Raw genomic sequence first — 15,864 nt, 5'->3', positions numbered from 1 at the left:
TATCTAACTGATTATGTTATTCCCTTCTTGAGCAAAATCTGATGAGAGCAAGGTTCAAACAATACTCAACCTTCCCACTGCTGTAATGGGATTTTCTGTCTTTTCCTGTAATGTAATCTACCCTTGTCTGCCTCCTCCCTTCTCAGTACATTTTCTAAGATCAGACTAATCCACTTACTTGGATCCATTTAACCCACTTGATTAGATTTTTTTTTTTATCATCAAAGTCAACTAATATCCACCCCCTTTATGTATACTCCTTTAACATGGTGTAATAACAATACAGTTCTCAAGAGTTGCAAGTGTCATCTTCCCTTGTAGGGATGTAAACAGTCCACCTTTATTAACAACATTTTGTATCTTTCTGTCCCATTTACCTTCTTATGTCTTTCTTGAATCTTGTACTTGAAGATCAAATTTTTTTGAGCTCTGGTCTTTTTATGAGGAAGGTTTGGAAGTCCCCTATTTGTTGAATATCCATCTCTCCTTGAAAAATCATGCTCATTTTTGCAGGGTAGTTGATCCTTGGCTGCAATCCAAGCTCCTTTGCCTTTGAATATCATGTTCCATGCCCTGGTCTTTTAATGTAGAAGCTGCAAGGTCCTGTGTAATCCTGACTGTGGTTCCATGATATTTAAATTGTTTCTTTCTGGCTGCTTGCAGCACCTTCTCTTTCATCTGGTAATTTTGGAATTTTGCTATTATATTCCTTGGCTTGTCAATTTGGGATCTCTTTCAGGTGGTGAGCGATGTATTCTTTCTATGGTTATTTTACCTTCTGGTTCTAGGACTTCTGGGCAGTTTTCCTTTATGATTTCCTGAAAGATACTGTCCAGGCTCTTTTTTTCATCATGATTTTCAGGTAGTCCAATGATTTTTCAATTGTCTCTCCTGGATGATTTTCCAGGTCAGTTGTTTTACCAATGAGGTATTTTATGTTTTCATCAACTTTTTTCATTTTTTTGTTCCTGACTGATTCTTGCTCTCTCATAGAGTCATTAGTTTCCATTTGTCCAATTCTAGTTTTTAACAGATTGTTTTCTTCTGTTAGTTTTTGTACTTCCTTCTTCAATTGGCCAATTGTATTTTTAAGGGATTTGTTTTCTTCAGTGTACTTTTTTTCCAATTGGCCAATTGTATTTTTTAAGGACTCTTCTACCTCTCTCATTAGACTTTTAAAATCCTTCTTGAGCTCTTCTAAGAAGGCTTTTTGGGCTTCAGACCAGTTCATATTCCCTTTTGATGTTGCAGATGTGGGTTTGTTGACAATGTTGTCCTCTTCAGAATTTCTGTCTTGATCTTCACTCTTCTCATAATATGAATCTATGGTACTTCTTTTTACTCATGGTTTCTTTATTCCCTGGCCTTTAAAGAGATTGAGCTCTCCTGCTGGGGAACAGAGGGCACTGACCCAAGCTTCTTGTGTTGGGAGCCTAGGTCTTGGTCACTGGCTTTGTGTGCTGGGGCCTCTTATGTTGGCAATTGGAGGCTGTAGGGTTTTGGCAGCTTACCTCTTGTTGGGCTGGAATCAGCAAGGCTGGAACTTTCAGGCAATTCTAGGTTGCCTGCTTTTCCTTTCCTTTAGCTTTCTTCAGCTCCTTTTAGATGGGTGCTGCAGGGTGTTTATCTGCCTGGGGCCCCTTGCAATGCTGCCTCCCTGTTTCTGCTAATGCACTGGGAGATTCCTTTGCGGTAGAGTGCCAAGGCACCTGGTGGTTTTCTGAGCTGGTTTCCACTGGTTCCCCCACCCTCACTGAGGCACTTGGAGGTCCAGGTGTTGGTGTTTGCCTGCTCTACCACCTGGGCTTCAGGATCTCCTCCTGGTTGACAGTTGGAGGCTGTAGGGTTCTGACAGCTTACCTGGTGTTGGGTTGGAATCAGCAAGGCTGGGACTTTAGGAAGACTCTAGGTTGCTTTCTTCAGCTCCTTTCAGATGAATGCTGCAGGGTGCTTATCTGCCTGGGGCCCTTTGTAGTGCTGCTTCCCTTATTTTTGCTGAGGCACTGGGAGACCTGTTTGCTGGGGTGCTGCACTGCTGCTCCCCGTCTTTCTTCTAGTTCAGCTGTTCCAGGGTTTTTTTTTCTGGGTGATATTTTCTGGGTTTTCAGAGGTTGATAGGGGAGGGTGAGAGCGACTACCTTTTTACTCTGCCATCTTGGCTCCCGGAAGTGGAAGTCCGACCTTCTTCAATCTTCACACCATTTGGCTTCCCTGTAACTCACGACACTGATGCTGACACCCCCCACACACACACTTCTCCTCCCTTGGCTTTCTGTTTTTCTCCCCATTTCTGACTGCTCCTTCTCTGTCCTCCTGGCTGCATCTCCATCCTCTTCCTGACTCCTTCCTGCCTCTCCTCAGCCTTCTTTCTCTTTTCTCTCTGGGGTCTCTTCCTTGACAAGCTCACTCATTGCCTACTCTAGCTGCTGAGCTGCTGAGCACCTGACTCCAGGCCTCTAGTCCCAGACTCTTCTCCGAGACACAGACCTTCATCTCCAACTCTCTGTAACAGAGGTGCCAGACACAAGGCTGGGGGCAGCAGTGCCGCAGCCCATGACACTCCCCAGTTCCCCTGGAATCACATTCAAATGGTCCCTATATGATTTTAATGTGTTGCTGTATTAATAATAATAAAAAATACATAAACATGTAGTTTTCTAAGTCAACATGCAGCCTGCAGGGGTCCTTATGGATGGTTTTGTGGTCCCCATTTCTGTTTGAGTTTAACACCAGGCTCTACAAGACCTCAAACCCAACTCATCCCAAACCAAACCTTCATTACCACCTGCTCACACTGCAGGAATAGTTTCTTCCTACCAAGCCTTCCAGCCACCATCCATTCCACGCTTCATACTACCGCTAGAATTTTCTCCCTTATCCATAGAGTGGTTGCTGTCATTCCCCTCCTCAATAATTCTCGATGGCTCCCTACTGCACACCAAGTAAAGTTTTCTGTTTTCTACCTGACATTCAAGACCCTCGGTATTCTGGGGCCTTCCTAGCTTTCCAGTCTTAGCTCATACTGCTCCGCTGCACAGTGTCTAAACCACAGCCAAAATGAACTTGCTGCCCCCAAACATGGCATGTGTTTTCCAACCTTCATGCTTCTGTGGCAGGATTTCCTACACCAGGATGTCTTCCTTCTTTGCCAATTCAAATGCCATCTCCCTTGGGAGGTGTTCCCTAGCACTCTCAGTAGGTAATGACCTTTTGGTCACCCCAATTACCCAGACAACTGTGTTGGTCCCCCTCCGTGCACTTATTAGTTATCCATGTCATAGCCCTATACTAGATGGTAAGAGGCCCCACCAGGCCCAACATTCCATTGCCCTCTAATGGTTATTTGCTTGTTAGTTGCAATGAATCTCTAAGCCGGAGAATTTGAGGCACAAGGCCCTTCCCTTCCTCCAGTCCTTTCTTACCCCTCAGGCCCAGGCTGCCCTGGTTCCGTTTCCAGGGTAAAGAGGTGGGGAGTGGGATACTGCCCCTCCCTTAAGCCAAGACAATTGTTCTTTTGAATCCCAGGGTTGTCCCATTTAGAACCCTGGTTATTTGGGGATTTGGTTTTACTAGGGTGTGACAGTTGGAGTCAGGACAGATCTGTGCTCAAATGCTGCCTCTGTGGCTTATTAGCTGTTTGATCACAAGTAAGTCAGTTAATGTGTGAGTCTCAGTTTCCTCATCAGCAAACTGGAGAGAATAATGTGTATAAGACCTACCTCTCTGAGTTTTTATTTCAGGCTCAGATGGAATCATGTATGTGAAGCCCTTTGCAAATCTTCAAGTACCACGAAAGTCCCAGTTGTAACAATAATATAAATTATTACTATTACTAACAAACAGTAGAACGCTTTGGCAGAAAGACTTAAGAAGACCTCTGAAAAGTTCTGACCCTTAGACGGCTAGCTATGTGGCACCACAGTGGATAGAACACGGAGCCTAGAGTCAGGAAGAGCTGAGTTCAAATCTAACCTCAGACACTTACTAGCTGTTTGACTCTGGGCAAATGTCTTGACTACTGCCTGCCTCAGTTTCCTTAACTGTGAAATGGGATAATAGCACCTGCCTCCCAGGTGGCACACAGTAGGCTCTCCATGAATGGTTATTCCTTCCCTCCTCACTGCTCCTCCTGGCCCCCAAACCCCCTTACCTCAGCCCCCCTCAGGTGAGGGGGCAGCTTCCCCCTTCCAACTCTTGGATAGCCCTCCTTGTTGCGGAAGTTTGTCTTTCCAGCAAGGCCAAGTCAGCTCCCCTGGACATCCCCCCCATTGTTCCCGGTTGTGCCTGGGGGGAGTTTGCATTGAAATGCTCATTTTAGTGTGGGACTGTGTTTTTTCTGGCCTGGAAGAGAGCTTGGGCTCAGGGTCAGTCCAGTCGGCAGGGAAGGGGGCTTCTTTTCAGCTTCTCACTGACCTCAGGAGACTGGCAGACACCCAAAGAGAAAAACAAAAAACCTGTTTGTTTGGGGTTTTTTTCCCACCTTTCCCTTGGGAAATAAGAAGTCAGGTGAAGCACCGTATATCCTTCCCCTAAAGGAAACCAAACCAGAGAGTTTATATTCTTCTATTTATTACATTAAAGTCGAGCAACCAGTAGCAAGAGGGCTGACATTCTTTCCGGCCTGGATTGTAATATGTGTGTGTGTGTGTGTGTGTGTGTGTGTGTGCGCGCGTGTGCTTGTGGGGTGGATGGGGTGTGTGTGGGTGCGTGGGGCAGATGGTGTGTGTGGGTGTGTGCGTGGGTGTGCTTGTGGGGTGGATGGGGGTGTGTGTGGGGTGGATGGGGTGTGTGTGTGTGTGCGCGTGTGCTTGTGGGGTGGATGGGGTGTGTATGTGTGTGGGTGTGGGTGTGCTTGTGGGGTGGATGCTTTGTGTGTGTGTGTGTGTGGGTGTGTGTGTGTGTGTGTGTGTGTCTGTGCCTGCACTCGTGAGTGTGACAGGCCACAGGAAAACACAACACAAACAAGGAGCTGAGAATGTGGTGTCCTCCCTGCAGAACAGGACAATCATGATGTCCATGGGGTGGGAGGAAGCAGCCAGAAAGGAAGAGGTCACAGATCGCACAGATCATCATGGGACCAGAGGCCTTCGAGTTCAGCTCCTTCATCTTACAGCAGAGTTTGGAAAGGGCCTTGCCCGGGGTCCCACAGGGAGGGATTTAAACCCAGGTCTTCCTACCTCTGAGGCTAATATTTGATGTGTGCCTTCACATGACAATGCCTTTCATGATGACAATCACTCTGTCAAAGCCCGACCAACCATCACGTGGAGGGGGAGGCGGGCAGTGCCAGCCAGGGTGGCCTGAGATCGTGAGGTCAGCCTATGGCTCAAAGAGGGAACAGAGGCAGCCTCAGGTGGCAGGGGGGCCCTTCACAAAGTCATCAGGATGATCAGCTTCATGCAATTGCCAGCACAGTGAGTGATGCTATCCTTACCATTGGAGCTCACATTGCTGAGGCGTATTTCCCAAACATGAACTCACATGATAATCCATAAGGAAGGTACTATTATTATCAGCCCTATTTTACAGATGGGGAAACTGAGGCTCAAAGAGACTGACTTTTCCCAGGCCCTCCTGACTCCAAGTCTAGCACTCTATCCACTATGCCACATTTCTCCCAGCTTCTCTACTTCAGACCTACTGAAATAAGGAAGGATTAACAAGGTCCCAAATAGCTTTCAAGCTCTTATCTGCTTACTAGAAATGTTCCCCACTCTCATAGAGTAGATGCAGGGCAGAGTCCAAAGTACAGTGGGATTCCCCATAGGTCATAGATTTCAGGGGATCGAGGAACATGAATGGGGGAAAACCCAATGTCTTTATTTTTATGAGTCTTTGATTGCCTTTATAATCCTACATCTTATTTTTTACTTCATTTAAAAACTACCTTTTGGGGAGGGATCCAGGGTATCCTTCACCAGCCTCCCCAAGGGTACAGGACCCAATGAAAAGTGAAACAGCCTTCCTCTAGGTGGTAATAATCACTTAAAATCAATGGAGCCCCAATAAGGGCCAAAAACCTGAATTAATTTTTTCTTCCTGAGTGAACTGAGAATGTCCCTTCCTGTGTCGAGAGCTAAAGCTGACCAAGAGCATTCTTCTGTTTGTGACCACTAAGGCGCCTTTAACCCAGATACTACCTTGATGGTGGTAAAGGAAACACAGATATCTTGGATCTGACATTTGCCTATCTTATTTAAATTTCCTTTCTCATGCTCTGGTTAAACATATGGAAACCATAAAACTGAGTAACACAGACATCCTGAGTCAAGGTTCAAATGTCCTGCTAAAATTGCATGATTCAGTCAGAGCTAAAGCTCTGTCTCCATGTAACATGTTACATGCTGCTAACTTAAGGGAATAAAATAATATGATTTTACTTATCCCCTAGCTTGTTGTCTCTTTAACCAGCTTTCAGGTCGACCATGGTAAGGTGTTTCTGGTGCCTTTGTTCCTAAATGGGATTCACAACCACTCCAGAGTTCAGCATAACTATCCTCACAGGAAAAACAAAGTGGACTCAGAATGTCTCTTAACCAGACTAGAATATGTCCAGTTGGATGGGTGGCCCATCGGTCCAGATGTGCTGGACAGTCCTAGCAGATGGACCATGAGCTGGGCTCAGAATTTACTGGGCAGAGGAGAGGCATTGCTTTCAGGAAGCTGTGGGGCAGCTTCACACTTTTCCTTGGGACAAAAATCCATCCTGTTAAGGCCAGAATTCCTCAAGGACTTCATATGACTGTTAATCAGAGCAGGCCAGAGCCTCCGAATGATCAGAATCGCTGGTCACTCAGAGTACAATGAAGGGACACGCGAGGAGCATAAATGAATGGCAGGATAAACAATGATAGCTTGCCTGCAAGAAGTGACCTGAAAGATAATCCAAGAGATGTGCAACCGGAAAGGGAGGTGGACCGGTCATGCAACAAGAGTGATGGAGAGCAAGCGGCCACCCCTCGAGGAAGGGTCGTTGTGGAGTCTTTCTGAAGGGCACGGACAAGAGGGTGCGGCTAGCTTGGGATTTGCACCTGCAGGGATGGGTCCTATGTGTCCTGCAGTAGCAACAGCTCCCATTGAGAGCAGGCTGGCCAGTCATTGAACCCTTGCTGAAGGTGCTCGAACCGTGGTCCAGAAACAAAGCAAAAAGCTCCCAACTCATGTTCACAGCGATCCTGTGCTTCAGACTTAACTCCCAAGCCTGTGCTGATGTCTTGGGCAGCCAGGGGCTGTTTCGGAATCCTACCACCAGGTGGCAGCAAAAGCACATACCACAGTCATAAGTGTGTTCTCAAGCTCAGCAGCCCCATTGTACCCTGGGAGGGCTCTGGAATTGCTAAGTAGAAACACAGCTTTAAGGAGCGGAAGGGCCTGAGAGCACATCTGGTCCAAGGGCCTCATTTTCCAGAGGCCTGGAGAAGGAAAGGGGATTGTCCAAAGTCACACAGGCACAAAGGGCTAGGGTTAGGTCTCCGGCCCCAAGTCCAGCTCCCCCTACTTCTGGGCCAGGCATAAAGAGCAGTTTGCCCCCTGGTGGCAAAGACGGCAATGGCCTCAGACAGCCACCACCTGGTCTGTCATCTCTTCCAACTTGGTAGGACCTGGGGGAGCTTCAAAGGGCCCAGTCCCTCCACCCTATGTTAAGCCTAGGATGAGAGGATACAGAGGCTGATGGAGGCCTGTAGATTTAGAGCTGGAGGAGGTCCCAGCAAGGGAGTATAGGTAAGATGAAATTGTAGCATGTTGGCACTTCATTGAAAGTCAACAAGTATTTCTGAAAGTAATTTCTATAGGTATAGGCTGGGCAGTGTGTGTGTGTGTGTGTGTGTGTGTGTGTGTGTGTGTGTGTGCGCGTGCACGCTAGTAACTGGGCATACTGAGACACACATGAAACAATCCTGGCCTTCAAAGGGCTGACGTTTAGCAAAATGGAGACTTGGATCTAAATGGGGCAGTAAGTCCCTCCTACCTCTCCTTTCCCCAGCCTGGGAGTGTGTGCTTTCAGCTAGGTTGTAGTAGGAATAAAAGAAACTGTCTGAGGTTTGAAAAGAAGATTTGGGTGTTTCTTGGCAAAGGCCAGGGCTCTGTTAACCCAAGTCAATCTCCATTTGGTGAAATTTTTTTTAGTGTAATCTAAAACTTCAGAACTGGAAGCTACTTTGGAGACCATCTAGTTTAGCCCCTCCCTTAGGATCAGAGGAGACTTTATGGATGAGGAAACTGAAGTCATAGAAGCAGGCTCACTTTTCCAAAAGCTAACTGGTTTGGGGGAGGACGGAAGAGGAGAGTATTCTCTAGCCTGCTCCAGCCATGTGGTGTAATGGCAAGAGGCCACCACTAGAGGTCAGGAGACCCTTCTAGTTGACATGCTAAAGGGCGTGTCTAGCTCCACAAGTCAGTGGGGTGGGGGTGTCATCACAGAAGGTTCGATGGCAGAGGGAGGAACTGAACTGGGTCTTGAAGGGCTGGGAAGGCTGACAGAGATGGCCAAGATGGAGGTAGTCTAAGCTGGGGAGCAAAGACCCAGAAGGGCAGGGTAGGGCACCTGGCAGCCCACTTCCTGTGTCTCTTTGACTGTCTCCTCTCTGGGCAGTGGCCCCCCAATGCTCCTCTTAATACAGGTGACTCCCCAAACTGTGGCTGCAGTGGGCACTCCTCACAGCATGTCTTCCATTGGCTCTCCCACCCTGACTTTGAGCTGCCATGGTTTTCCTGGCCTGGCCGGAAAGACTCATCTTCCTGAGTTCAATGTGGCCTCAGACATTACTAGCCATGTGACCCTGGGCAAGTCACTTCACCCTGTTGGCCTCAGTCTCCTCATCTATAAAATGAACTGGAAAAGGAAATGGCAAACCCCTCCAGAATCTTTGCCAAGAAAGCCCCCAAATGGAGTCATGAAGCACCAGATACCACTGAACATAACAACTTCCTGAAAAATGACCTGGCTCCATTTCTTTTAACCATTTCTCTTAATAATTTTTGCTCTGATCAGTTCTCTAGCTGCCTAAAGGCCAGACCCTAAGTTTAAATACGACACTTTACTAAGCTGTGTAACCTTGACAAGTCACTTCATTGCTGTCTGCCTTAGTTTCCTCATCTGTAAAATGGGGATCCTAACAGTGCCTACCTCCCAGGGTTGTTGTGAGGATCAAAGGAGATAATATTTGTAAAAGGCTTAGCCCAATGTCTGGCACATGGCAGGTACTTAATAAATGCTTTCTCCCCACCCCACCCCCTTCTTTCCTGGTGCACAGATCCTTCTCTTCCTCCAAGTTTCAGATATCTACTCCATCTTCCTCCCTCCCTCCCCTACCACACAGCAGGGCAGGTATTATTGCTCGCCCTGTACACATGAAGCAAACAACTTACTCATAAGCACACAGCTAGTCAGCGTTTTATGGCAGGATTCGCAGCCAGATGTTCCTGACCCCAGTTCAGCATTCTCCCCACTGCCTCTCTAAGGTCCACAGTCACTGAAACTGAAATCCTACTGCAAAAAGAAATCACAGCGGCCTTATCATTCAGTCCAAGGCTGAACCCCCCTTGGAGCCTGAGGGCATCACTATCCATCCTTACTAGTCAACCTGGTCCTGGAGCTCAGCCCTCCACCTCCCAGTCAGGAGCCAGCCCAGACCCTTCTCATCCTCCTCCCCCACATCTAAGGAGTGCTCAAGTACCCCCAAGCAATTCCATTTGCACATCTCTCCCTTCTCCCATTCCAACTGAGGCCCTCCTCACCTTAGGGCTACAACATCTGAGAAGATTGCTTCTTAGCTGGTTTCCTTGCCTCCAATCTTGCCTCTCCCTGTAGCATAGTTGACCATTTCACTCCTCTGCTCAAAGATTTGCAATGGCTCCCTATTGTCCCTAGCTAAAGTACAAACTCCTGGGCCTAGCATTTCAAGCCCTCTGCTCCCTGGCTCCTGCCTGCCCCTCCAGCCTTATTTCATCACACCTTGCATTCCAAACCAGCTGCATTACCAGGCATTCAAGCCAGTGCTCCTACGCAGAATGTATGGTACTCAGCCCTCTTCCTCCACTTGGGAGTAGCCAGAATGGTCTTCAGGTGCTACTTCCTCTTTGAAGTCTCTCTTTGATGCCTCTGGCATCCCTAGGCTGTGCATGGGTGCTTCTTCCTCAAGTCTCCCTCAGGAGATCATGGTTCATCCCCATCCATGGCATTTCCCTTTGGCTGATGGAAGCTCCTTGAGGGTAGGAAATGTTTTCAGGTTTTTCTTTGTATCCCCAGGATCTACTACAGGGCCCCACAAACTGGCCAGGTTAGTAAATGGGTTTTGGATTTAAATAGAACCCAGAAAGAAAATATAAAATTTCCATGAGAATATATATTCAAATTATGCTATGCCCAGCTCCAGAGCTTTGAAGACTGGTTTACAAATAGTCTAGACCACATTAAATCTATTCTTTCCTCATAGACTCACGTGTCATTTCTCAAGCAGTCTCTAAACCTGTGTGACCAGTCATAACGAGGGTGGGCAGCTGTGGCTGTGACCCAGGGTGCCAAAATGTAGAGGGCACTGAAAGCACCATCCCATCACATACTTCCTCACCACCCGTCACTGCAACCCAGTTGAACTTCTTGTCCCAGGTACAAAAACTGCTGATTAAAGCTGTGTGTGACTGTATGCTTCATCAAGATAGGTTGCCTATATTGAATACAAAGTTTTCCAGACAGCATAATTTAAAGCTGCCACAGTAAATCATGCTTTCCCTGGGTAGGCTTATGTTTCTTAAGTGCAGAAAGACTTGGGAAGTTGCCACCTTCCAAACCTTGCCTACTTCCTAGATCACAGGAAGATACTACTGGACTTCCCTAGTCTTTTGGGCCCATGGTAGCAGGCCAAGGAGGAGTGTGGCTAGCAAAACACCAAAAGGGAGAGCTGCTGCAAACAGAGTCCCCTCTTCCCACCCAGCCCTTTGGACCGGCTTCTACCAGGAACTCTGGCTTCCACCTGGCCCTGGATCCTATTGCATTTTTCAATTCACAGCTTGGAATATGCCCTTGTTACTTTCGGTCTACCTTAACAATTGTCCTCAATCACTAGCATGGCCTGGCCCCCTCCCCTGAAAGCAGAATTGTCTTCTGCCCTAAGCTCTTCCCAAAGGCCACTGGTTTCTATCATTGGCAGCTGATAAACCATGTTTCTTGTCTCCACCACTTGAGATAGTTGCATCATTCCTTTTTCTTTGAGTTTTTCAAATCTACATACATATATCTTTAGATCACAGAGCTACTTAAAGTGTATCCTATGGTGTGCCACACTTCATTGATATCTAGAGCCATTTTTCAGGGTGCAGCCATCCACATTTCTGGAAAGTTCCGTCCCAGTCCCCAGGTGTTTTCCTCGCGGCTTTATTCTCAGATGCACATTGCATTTTTCTTTCTTGCTTTTCTGTCCCCTATACTGCTTTGGCCATCAAGTACCTGAGGCTTGATCACTATGGTTTTCTAATCTAGCTTGAGATCTGGTCAGACCAATCTCCCTTCTCAAATTCTCTGTTTTTGGCCCCTGACAACATTCTCCCCCTTCTCATGCATTTGAATTTTCTTGTGCCATTAGCTTGTTCTATGATAAAACCTAACAGCTTCAAATTGAATCTAGACAATAATTTGGGAAGTATTGGCATTTTGCTCGACTTAACCTTCCGGTTGCTTGCAAGTAGAAGTTGCATGAGGGGCAGGAACTGCCGGGACTGTTTCCTTTTCATTGTCTCCGCAGGGGAGAGAAGAGCCTGGGCCAGCGGAGGCACATTCAATTCACTTCAATTCAACTGACATTTCTTAAGGGTCTACTATTAGGCGCCTGAAAAGTGACCACCTGGTGAATTGAATTATTTCTTCAGAATTCGAAAGCTAACCGAAGTTGTCTGTAATAATCTCTCGTGGTCTTGGGAGGATATTGCCCCAACATTTGATGTCTTTTGTCGTAATGGTAAATGGTATTGCTCTATCCTTTTCTCTGGAATGTTGCTAGTGGCATATAGAAATGTAGATGATTTGTGTGGGTTTTGCTTATATTTTCCATTTGAATAAAGCAATCTAGTACCTCAACTACTATTTTTATTCCGTATCCTAGGTTCTCTAGCAACAAAGTCCTACCATCTGCTATAGAGAGCATGCTTATTCCTTTCATTCTGAAGTTTTCATGCCTAGTCAAAAGCACAGAGATGGCAGGGGGGTACTGGTGAGAGTGCTGGCTTTGGAGTGGGAAAGACCTCAATTCAGTTCTTTGACTACTTTGACTCTTACTATTTGTATGACTCCTGGAAAGCTGCCATCTCTCCAAGCCTCAAGCAACTCCTATGACTTCCAAAATAAGTCACAAATGAGTTAAGATCTGTGGTAGGGGAGGGTGTTCTTACACTAAGAGATGGAGATGGACAGTCTTGAGTGAGGCGTAACAAGTAGGCCAGTTTACCTGGAGTATAGGGTGCCCGGAGAATATAGGAGAAGACTGGAGAGGCCAGCAGGGCTTCGAATGTCAAACACAGGAGTCTGTGTTTGATCCTAGGAGTAATAAGAGAGCCACTGGAGCTTACTGAGCAGAGGAGTGACCACAGTTAGCCCTTCACTTTAGGATAGCTCACTTTGGCAGCCACATGGGGGATGGCTTAGAGAAGGAAGAGCCTAGAGGCAGAAGGCTGCCCCATGGAGAGGTGCTGATGCCATGAATCAGGGTGGTGGCTCCTCTGTGAGGAAAGAGTCAGGGAGATTGTGGAGACAGAAATGACAAGTCTCAGCAAGTGATTGGCTACGTGGGGAAAGTGCTCAGAAAGGAGTGGAGGATGACTCTACTGTGGCAGACCCAGGGAACTGGAAAGAGGGTGGTGCCTCTTACAGAAACCAGGAGGTTTGGAAGATGGGTTAGTTTGGGGGGAAAGATAAGTTCTGCTTTGGACATGTGGAGTTTGAGATTTAAAAGGTCCCATAGGTGATTGGTGATGTGGGGACTGGAGCTCAACAAAGCTCATGAGACTGGAGTTGGATAGATAGGTCTGGGATCACTGTAAATTCATATGCATAGTAAGTGGATTTGACATGAAGCTTAGGCAAAGGAAGGAACCATCCAGACCCATAGGAAGAAAACCAGGAGAGAACAGTGTCGTGAAAACCTAGAGAGGAGAGAATGGTCAACAGTGTCCAAAGCTGCTGAGAAAAGCCCATTCAATCTGGCAATGAAGAGACCAAGGGTAACTTTGGAGAGAGCAGTTTTGGTGGAAGGATGAAGTTGAAGAGAGAGAGAGAGATGAAAGGAAGTGGAGACATCACTTGTAGATGGTTTTAGCAGAAAAGGGGAGGAGAGATGTAGGATAATAGGTAGTAAGCATGGCCAGCTCAAGTGATGGGTTTTTTTCCCCAAGATATGGGAGACTTGACCACATTTGTAGGCTGGGGCCTGGCAAGGAATGAGCTGGGATAACTATCACTAGTAGAACATCGTAGGGTCATGGGTTTAGAGCTACAAGAGCCCTCAGAGACCGAGGAATCCAGCCCTTGGCTGTCACATCTATCCTAGTCAGGAGGAGGCCTAGGTGACACTGAACATTTGAAGTTTGCCCCTGAGGCCTGCTAGCTGGAGCACCCCATAGATTTGGGCATTTATTTACCAAATCCACACTGTCACTGCTGTTGCTATAACTTGAACCTCTTTTTAGAACACGATGATTTTCCTTTGCACCCAGACCTTTAATGAGTTGGCTTTAAATTCCATGCTGATAGACACCATATACTCACGCCATCATTGTTCACCACTCATTTTCTCCCACTGGGATCTGCCCATTCCTGCTTCATGATGGCCCAGTACATGATCCAGGTTTCCTGTGTACTTGAAAAAAAAAATGCACCCAATGCAGACTGCTCTCTGTCCTAGCAGAGAAGGTCAAGGGGCTGGAGGAACATGGCTGGCTTCCCAGCGTATCAGGCAGAATGGAGTGTTCCTTTCAAAAATGGCAGGAGGACTTCAATATGAAAGCAAAGACACAGAAGGACAGGAGGAGCCAGATGGGCATGCTGGCCTGCACCAGGATCCTGGGGGCTGAAACAATGTGACATGCAGGGGAAAGAGAAGAGCAAGGACCCTAGAACACTTGGAACTAAGCAACAGACAGGAGCAAAGCTGCAAAAGACACAGGACAAAGAGCACTTTGACCTGGCACCATGATCCAGAAGGAATCCTCTTTTCTCCCAAGATCTTCCCCTGCCTAAACTTGTGCAGCCCATTGTCAGGGGCTTGCCCTGGGCCCTCCTTCTCCAGGGTTCTCTGATGATCAGCTGCCTTTTCCTGCTGTGACTGAACCTGTTGTAGGACTCTCTTCTGTGCTGCCACCCTCAGCTGCCCTCTCCAACTAGACCTGCTGTAGCCTTTTAGCTATTTCTGCTTCTGGATATCAGTCCATCCTCTCTAGAAGAACGTCAGCTTTTGGAGGGCAGAGACTGTCTTATGCTTATTTATGCCTGGTCCTGGCACAGAGTAGGCATTTAAGAAATACTTGGTGATTGAATCATCCATTGACAAAGAGGGGCAGCTAGGTAACAGTGCATAGAGCAAATAGAGGTCTGGAGTCAGGAAGCCTTATCTTCCTGAGTTCAAATCTGGCCTCAGACACTTACTAGCTGTGTGACCTTGGGCAAGTCACTTCACCCTGTTGGCCTCAGTTTCCTCATCTGTCAAACGAAGTGGAGAAGGAAATGGCAAACCACTCTCTGCCAAGAAAACCCCAAAAGGGGTCATGAAGAGTCAGACATGGGGCAGCTAGGTGGCGCAGTAGATAGAGCACTGACCCTGCAATCAGCAGGACCTGAATTCAAATTCGGTCTTAGACCAGACACTTGACCCTTACTAGCTGTGTGACTCTGGGCAAGTCACTTAATCCCAATTGCCTCCCCAAAAACAAAACAAGAAAAAAATGGGGGAAAAAAAATAAATTTATAAAAAAAGTTCAGGAAAAAAAAGAGTCAGACAACTGAAAAATGACTGAACAACAACAATTGGCAAAGAGGGGACTCCTCTTGGAGAAGGAGGAGGAGGAGGAAGCAGTGGTAGGTACTTGTCCTCCCGGAAATGAGGGCGCCAGTCCATAGCTGGTATAGTGACATCTGTTTGTTGACCTGATAACAACAGAGAGTTCTGCTGTTTTCCTGGAGCCTATGTCAGGGCCGGGAGAGAGAATCATCCCAGACCTGTCAAACCAGATGACTACTACCCACTTCTGGTGATTCACGTGGGCAACAAGGACATAGCCAGAAGGACTCTCAAAAGGTTGCTAAAGTGGAGTCCTGAGCTGATCCAACCATTCTGGAGAGCAATTTGGAACTATGCCCAAAGGGCAATCAAAGTATGCGTACCCTCTGACCCAGCAATAGCACTGCTAGGGCTGTATCTCAGAGAGATCAGAGAAAAGAGAAAAGGACCCACATGTACAAAAATATTGATAACAGCTCTTTTTGTGGTGGCCAAGAACTGGAAATTGAGAGGATGCCCATCCATTAGGGAATGGCTGAGCAAGTCGTGGTATATGAATGTAATGGAATACTATTGTGCTATAAGAAATGATGAACAGGCTGACTTCAGAAAAACCTGGAAAGACATGTATGGACTGATGCTGAGTGAAGTGAGCAGGACCAGGAGAACACTGTACACAGTAACAGCCACATTGTGCGATGACCAACTATGAATGAGTTAGCTCTTCTCAGCAATACAATGATCCAAGATAATTCTGAAGGACTTTGATGGAAAATGCTATCCACATCCAGAGAAAGAATTGCTATAGTCTGAATGCAGATCAAAGCACACTATTTTCACTTTCTTTATCTTTTTCATGTTCTTTTCCTTTTGGTCTGTT

The sequence above is a fragment of the Phascolarctos cinereus genome, unplaced genomic scaffold (genome assembly GCF_003287225.1).
Source record: "Phascolarctos cinereus isolate Bilbo 61053 unplaced genomic scaffold, phaCin_HiC Scaffold_8;HRSCAF=390, whole genome shotgun sequence".
In the NCBI taxonomy this organism is placed as follows: Eukaryota; Metazoa; Chordata; class Mammalia; order Diprotodontia; family Phascolarctidae; genus Phascolarctos; species Phascolarctos cinereus.
The sequence above is the reverse complement of the archived record's forward strand: the minus strand, read 5'-3'. Positions refer to the sequence as shown.